Source organism: Eupeodes corollae, chromosome 1 (assembly GCF_945859685.1).
Source record: "Eupeodes corollae chromosome 1, idEupCoro1.1, whole genome shotgun sequence".
Taxonomy (NCBI): Eukaryota; Metazoa; Arthropoda; class Insecta; order Diptera; family Syrphidae; genus Eupeodes; species Eupeodes corollae.
Genome location: NC_079147.1, coordinates 55,702,760 through 55,710,410, shown reverse-complemented (window position 1 = coordinate 55,710,410; position 7,651 = coordinate 55,702,760).

Genomic DNA, 7,651 nt, shown 5'->3' with positions numbered 1-7,651 from the left:
AACAGAGTTCTAAAATAATCTAAAAACTAAAGTTTTCACTTTAGTCCCTGAAATATGTAAATGTAAGGTTTAGGTTCACATTACGTTATTTGAATTTTGTCAGCCTCCTTTGGAGTACGTTAAAAAACATTTCCAAGCGGTGCTCAAAAACTCTTCTTTATGGTAAATGTGTGATCCTCCTCTGATTAAATGACTGGATCCACCCTTGAATTTGACGATAGTAGTTCTTAAGAATAATAAACCGTTAAGTGGAAATCTCAAAAAGCACTTAAAATACTTAATTTTACCAAGGCCAGAAACATACAAAGTAGCCACGCCCACATGTTAAAAAGTTAATTATTTATTATTGGTCAATGTATTGTTCGATTCTTTTCGTCTGAATTATGATTAAGTTACTTAAGAGTCTTCCAGAAATCTTCTGTTGTATGATAATTTCTGAGACTTTTATTTATTTTTTTTATTTTTGAAATCATTTCTTAAATTGAAGGAGAAAGATATAAATCTAGTTTGACTGTTTATAAGTTTTTTAGAAACATTTAATATTTTGCTATTGTTGAAAAATACTTTCTGGAGTTAATTTTTTGTTGCAGAATTCAAATCCGAACTTTGATTTTAGGTATGTGCTCAAATTTTAGAAATACACGTTTCAATGTTTTAAATATATTTCAAAAAAAATAACTAGGTGTTATTATGAACTACTGAAAGTATTTCAACTTAATTTGAATATAGGTATGAAAGGCTTGAAAATGATCACGAATTCACTGATAAAGCTGTTTATTTTATAAATTTGCCACTAGGAATGTTTTGAAATAGATGAAGATAAATATGACACATTCAGTGTTTTAAAGATTTTGTCCATGTTTGAACTTAGGAAAAATTGAAACCAGAAATAAAGTATAGTAAATAGATTATCCTTATTTTATAATTTACTAACTTGAATTGAAGAAATAAAAGTTACTAAATATAAACTTTCACAAAAGTATTCAGTAATTTCAGCAGGGTTGAATAAACTTGAGTTAAGGGTGCGTGAAAGGTACTTTTTTCCATGACATTTTCTTCCAAAAATTATTCTGTTCTTTTGTGAATAGCTAAGCGAATCTTCAGTTCAAAGGAAACGAAAGCGTAGGGAATAAGTACTATTGTTAAAAAACCACGTTGATATTTCATTCAAACAGATTTGAAATATTTTAATAAGTACCTAATATCAAACAGTCTATGAGAAAGAAGTGTTTTCTTTTGGATTAAGTATCATCAAAAACACTTGCTTTCTTATAATAACTTTCAATGTTTTAAATTGAAATGCTTTTTATTGCTTAAGAATAAATTAGGTTTTCTTTCTGGCAAACTAAATTGCACTTTTCCAATGGGTATTAATGGCCTTATTTAAAATCTGACTTCAAAATGTAGGTATAAAGTCAGAAAAAACACGTACAGAAGGTTTTTTGATGCTATCGAATTTTATGAAGTAGTTTTTTTTTCAATAAAATCCGTGATGGTTTTAAAAATCTATAATCCCTTTTTGCAAAATTCAGTTGAAATATTTATATTACTTCAAAATATTCCTAAATTAAAGGATTTCAGCTGTCTTACAAAAATCTAAAAAGATACTTAACCAATACAAAACGATTTGAAAGTAAGTTTTGTTCTTAAAACGAATCTGTTGTTCCAACAATTTTATGATATCAAGTTCTTGAAATATATTAAAAAATATAAAATTAATCTTCAAAACTTCAGCAAATAATTAAAATTGAAGTTTGGGTTCGAAATCAGCACTAAAAACTAACTCCAACACGTAAAACTATAAATGTATTAATTTGAAGGATTGCTGAAAACATCATATGGAGTCAAGCAAAGACTCAAAACTAATGAGGATTTCTAGAAACTTATTAGGATACTAAAAAGATTTAAATTGTATCTAGAAGAAAAATATTAGTACTTTGCAAAATCATACATACAATTGTTAGAACATATTTTTTCGACCAGTGAAATAATACTAAGAGAAACATTTTCTCATAACCTGACCTTAAAATCATTTACATTCTCAAGAACATCTTTTCCCTTTTTGTTTTTATATTTGTTACCCAGAAATATTTTTGTTTGTTTTACACCTAAAATTTTATTACTTTCGGATAAAAAATATGTTTCAAAAATGTTTGTACCTTTAAAAATCTAGAATCAAATTAACTTTCAGACTACACTCAAAAATATTTATATGCATACAATTTTGAAACAATAGCTTTTCGGTGATTCAAGCTTTTGAATATTTCATTGATTTATCTTAATCAAGTAGTAAGGGTCTTGGAGTTTAAAAATATAAACTAAATTATTATTTGAAAACATTTGCAAGTTTTTGATATAGAAATTTTGCAGATTGAAGGAAAAAACAGGGAAGTAAGTATTTCGCGTATTATACAATTTTTTCTTTGTTTTGCCTTAATTTTTGTTTTAATTTAACACACGAAATTGGTACTGTAATGACGGTAAGTATTAACGCAATATTTAGTTAAATCATTGTTTACTTTTTATTTATTTGTATAGTTATTTTTTAATGACATTTTAAAATAATATTTTATACTAAAAACAACAACAACTGATAAAATATAAAGTTAAAAACTAAAAATGTAGTTAGATTGCATACAAAGTTTGCAGAGCAAAATGCTTATAAAAAAAAAAATATTTATAAAATTGTGTATTTTTTTTCTTTTTGAGAGAGAAAAAATAAAAACGATTGTTTTTTTGTATACAAAATATATATAGTTTTAGGAAAAACAAATTTTACAAGAAAATACGCAAAAACAAAACCATACAATTGTAGCATTTTGAAAATCAAAAATCAGAAACAAAAAAGGTTTTTTGCTACATTTTTTTTTCTAAAACAAAACATTAGTTGTGCAATATTAAAATACATAAAAAATAATAAATTAAAGAAAACCACCAATGAAAAATGATGGGGTTTAATCATATAAAACATTTTAGTATTATTTAAGTATATAAATGATGCATAAACAATTATACATATTATTAAAACATTTTTAGCTATAAGTAAAATTTGTTTAATTATATCTACTCAAACACAACACAAAAATACTGAAAAATTAACAAATAACAAAAAAATTCATTCAATGCTAAGCAAATACTAAATTTAATAAGAAAAACAAAATACTGAAAAATAATTATTAATTTTGTAATGTAGAATATCAAGCAAAATGATACAAAAAAAAAATAATGTATGACAAAAACAAAACATGTAAACATAAAACATTTTAAAAATAAAACAAAATTAATTCTTACAAATTGTTTTTATTTTTTTAAAACGAGCAAAGCATTGGTGTAAAAGATTTTTCTTCCTTGCAATAGACTTGAACTATTCGGGTGAGTTTTGACTAAATGCGTTCAAATCCAACTAAAAAATTACTCTTATCAAGTTAGGTTTTTGAAATGTCACTTAAAATTCAAACCTTTGTTTAGGCTATCTTAATGCATTCAACGCATGTAGATTTAAAACTTCCTATAGAAAGCTTATGTAATCCGTCTGATTTGTTGAACTGAAAATGTTGATATTGTTTGACGTTTCCAGGTCCGTAGAACCCAAATTAAAGATGTTTAAAGATATGTCTGCGTGTGCGTACGCACGTTCTTACGTTCGTGGAGCAAAAAGGTCTTTCCAAAAAATTGAGTGCATGGGATTTTTACTCTAGCAATTTTAAAAACAGGTGAAAATTTTGGCTAAACCCAAACTATTTTATAGAACATATAAATAATTTGAAGTCAATATCTTTCTTTGTTGTCGAAAAACTATTCTTATCAGTTTGTCATTTTTAAGGTTTTCGTGTTTTGTTGAAAGAGTTGTCAGTTGAATTTAAAAAAAGAGGCTGGGACCACAATGATAACATCCCATCCCGTCTGTCGATTTGTCTTGCTTAAAAGTTTGAAGGTTTCCGTGTTGGGTTAAAAAAGTTGTCAATTGAATTATTGTTAAAAGTTTTAAAATTACCAACAATATTTTCTATATAAAGAAATAGTTTAGTTTGAAAATCTAGTTTTGTTAGATAGATTTTTTCATGAAAAAAAAACGGACTTTTGGATTAAAAAAAAAACTACTCAATATCGAAAACAATAGTTATGTCACAGACATACACCACTACCATACCTACAATACCACTTAACGTGATGGACGGATATAGCCATCAAGCTATCGGCGCCGTCCAATATAAACAATCACTTCCGTCAATGACCATTAGCAAAAATCTTTAACAGATACAAATTCTTCACAGCGAGTAACATAAACAATTACTCGCTGTAAACATAAAATGTGCTGATTTGCACATCTTATCGATTGTGTCACCATCATTCCCGTATTGGTCGTATTTCAGAATATCGGAATGGGGATGATCGGTTAGTTATAAATAAGACTGTAACAGTCGATAAGGAGTCTTTTTTCATTTGATCACTTCGTATAGCCTAGTTTCCTCCTACCCACGGTAAGGGACCAAAAGCTTTAATAATTTCATAATTAAGCTTATTATAACAAATTGTTCTGGGATAAAAATTAGAATTTAAATAAAATTTTTGAAAATAAAAATCGTGTTTGTGTTTAATTAAAAAACTCCCAAGTTGCAGGGAGTATAAAATGTTTTTTTTTTTTGCCTTAACGAGTAAGGAGACATATAACTCAATATTTCTGTGACATGAAAAAAGTTTGAAGAAAAGGAAAAGAAAGTGAGTCAAAAGTTAATTTTTACCAAGTTTTAGTATTGTTTTTTTTTTGTTTTTGGTTCTTATTTTTTGTAAAAAAAACTGTCAATTAGAAAAGATATTTGAGTCAAAATTCAATTTTTACTAACTTTGAGTAATGTTTCTTATTTCTCATAAAAATACTATAAATTTGATTTTTCTCCAAAAAATATAATGGTTCGGTATCACGCTACAATTTATAATATAAAATTTAATTCAAGTCTCTAGCGTCACTGGTTCGTGAGATATTTACCAATATTTTCACCTTTTTTGTAAACCGCTTTGGTAAAAAATACGCCCACGCAATTTTCTTGAGAGCCCTTTCTGAATCTTTCTGCAATATTATCTGTATAACAAAATGTATTTGAATTCGATATCTGGGGAAGTGTCAAAATTTTCAATTTGACAAATCGGACCCATTACCATTACTTCTATAGGAAGTTAATAAGAACAATATTTTGCATATGATGAAATATTTTGATTACAAAATCTATTTTTTAACGAGATTACAAAATCTATTTTTTAACGAGATTTTTAGATTTTAGCCGCATTTCTTAAAAGTTTGTATTTCCTTTATAAAGAAATACAGATTGTTTTTTTTTAACAAATTTAGCGGATGAAATCATATTGAAGTCAAACGGCCTTACCGAGGTAACCGTGGGAATTTTCTCCGGTATCCTACAAATCGGGGAAATTTTACTTCGAGGTAGTTCTCTGATCAGTTTATCGATCGAATTCAAAGCAAGGCATTTAAATCAAGTACTTGTAATGGTGGTATTTCAGACAAATTAGAAGACAAGTTTGCTTACTGCTTTCGTTTCCCAGTTATAGCCTATTTATTTATTTCGTGCCCTTAACTCATTGGATTCGGCGTCCAAAAATAATCATACACTATAAATTTCTAATTATTATTGCTTCTATAAGTTGTTCAAATAAATAAATAATAATGTGTTTAAATTTGTTTCTTTTTTTTTGGATATAGGGAGGTGACTTTATTCGGGAGTTTTATTACATTTCTTAAAAACGTTAGCGCAATATAATTAAAAAATTTAATTTTCATAAACAATAATTTGCATTTGACTGATTTTTAATAGTTTTAAATGCAAATGATGTTTATTTTAAACAAATTATTGAAAATACGTAGCTTTTTCGATATCTCGGTTAATTTTCACATATCTGCTCAAAATGTATATTCAACGCAATGTGCCGTAAAAATTTTGTAAAATTTCTTCGGATGAAAGCTAGATCGAGACGAAATTAAGTTGCCGATGAAGTATATTGAAGCATTTATAATAAAATGGTTTTCAACGTCAAAACGGTAAGAAAAGTTATTTTTTACAAGCTGACCCGGCAGAATTCGTACCGCCTCAATCCATAAATAAAATTTCTAAACTTTTGTATAAAATATGCATTTGAAAAAAAGAAAGGGAAACGTAATTAACAAAAATAAAATTATCAATATGAATGAAGATTTATTACCTTTTTTCGAGTATGATTGTCAATGTGCGAAACAGCCAAGCTTCAAGTTCATTCCGCAAAGAACCAAGGACTTTCCTTGCGATTTATTTATTAGCGCAAATTCCAGGCGTTTTGCTCGTTCACAATACCAATTGTGGTAATTGAACTGTTGTGCTATATCTTGAATAACAGGCTGAATAAGCTCCTCTTTTGAATTGGTGATGTCACAGAAATATGTGGGTAGTGTATTAAATCCGGTCAAGGTGTCCACTGCGACTTTATTATTTTTACTGTCTTACAATTGCTTCGCAAACACTTTCGCAGTTTCATCTTGTTGCAAAAGTACTCACATAATAACTGGAAAAGTCGGACGAAAATCAGCTAAAAACAGGTTGTCACGAAGTTCTTTTAATGCTCTCTCCAGTGACCCTTTATGGGTCATTGTGCATTCCTGTAGGATCTCGGGTATTGAGCTATTTTTGGCGATGTTTTATGGAGTTTGCCTTGTCTTCTAGCAGAGTCGCAGATATTTCAGATGAACCCCAGTGGCGTTTTTAGGCATGGGCCCGGTGGACAAGGCCAGGGCCCTGCAATTATTTGGCCCCCAAATCCACCAACTCAAAAGGAATGAATCTATACAAGAATTATATAGGAAACGAAATAAGGTAAGTAAACACTTAGACAGTAACAGAAAATCGAGTTTTATTTTACTCTCCGTTCCGTTGAAATTCTCCTCCTCCACATCTTAAACCTCTGACAACAAGAACCTTTAATCATACACCTGCACACGCTGTCAACATTATTTTAACAAATCTGCTTTCGTTCTACTCACTTCATAAACAAACACAAAGTTGGCCCATGATGAGTTGCGAAATGATGAGTTGTACCATGATGGGTCGGATAGAACAATTTTGTTTCCTTTCCTCTTTCTTGCTTTCTGTTCAATGAAAGGAATAAAGACTATGTTCTTTATCTCTCGTACATCTTCCAGTGCTTATCATTTGCAGAATTAACACCAGTGCCCAGATAAATAAATTCGTTTATGTAACACCTCGAAGTTGTACCTGTCAATGGTCACATTTTGACCAAGTCTACGGTGTGAATCGACTCTATTTGACGACACTAAATACTTCGTTTTGTCCTCGTTAATGTCAAGACCATTTTCTTCGCCTCAGACTCGACATTAGAGAATGCAACCATCACTGCTCGTTTGGTTCTTCCCATAATGTCGATGTCATCTGCATATCCAAGATATTGTGTGGATTTTTGAAAGATGGTGCCACTTGTATTGGCATTGGGGTTGCGTACCACTCTTTCAAGAACAATACTGAAGCAGCTACATGACAGCGCATCGCCTTATCGAAGTACTCTGGTGGTTTCGGTCGAGTCTCTTCCAATTTTGACGCAGCAGCGATCATTTTCCAGCGCCATCCTGATAAGTCGTATCAGTTTGATAGGG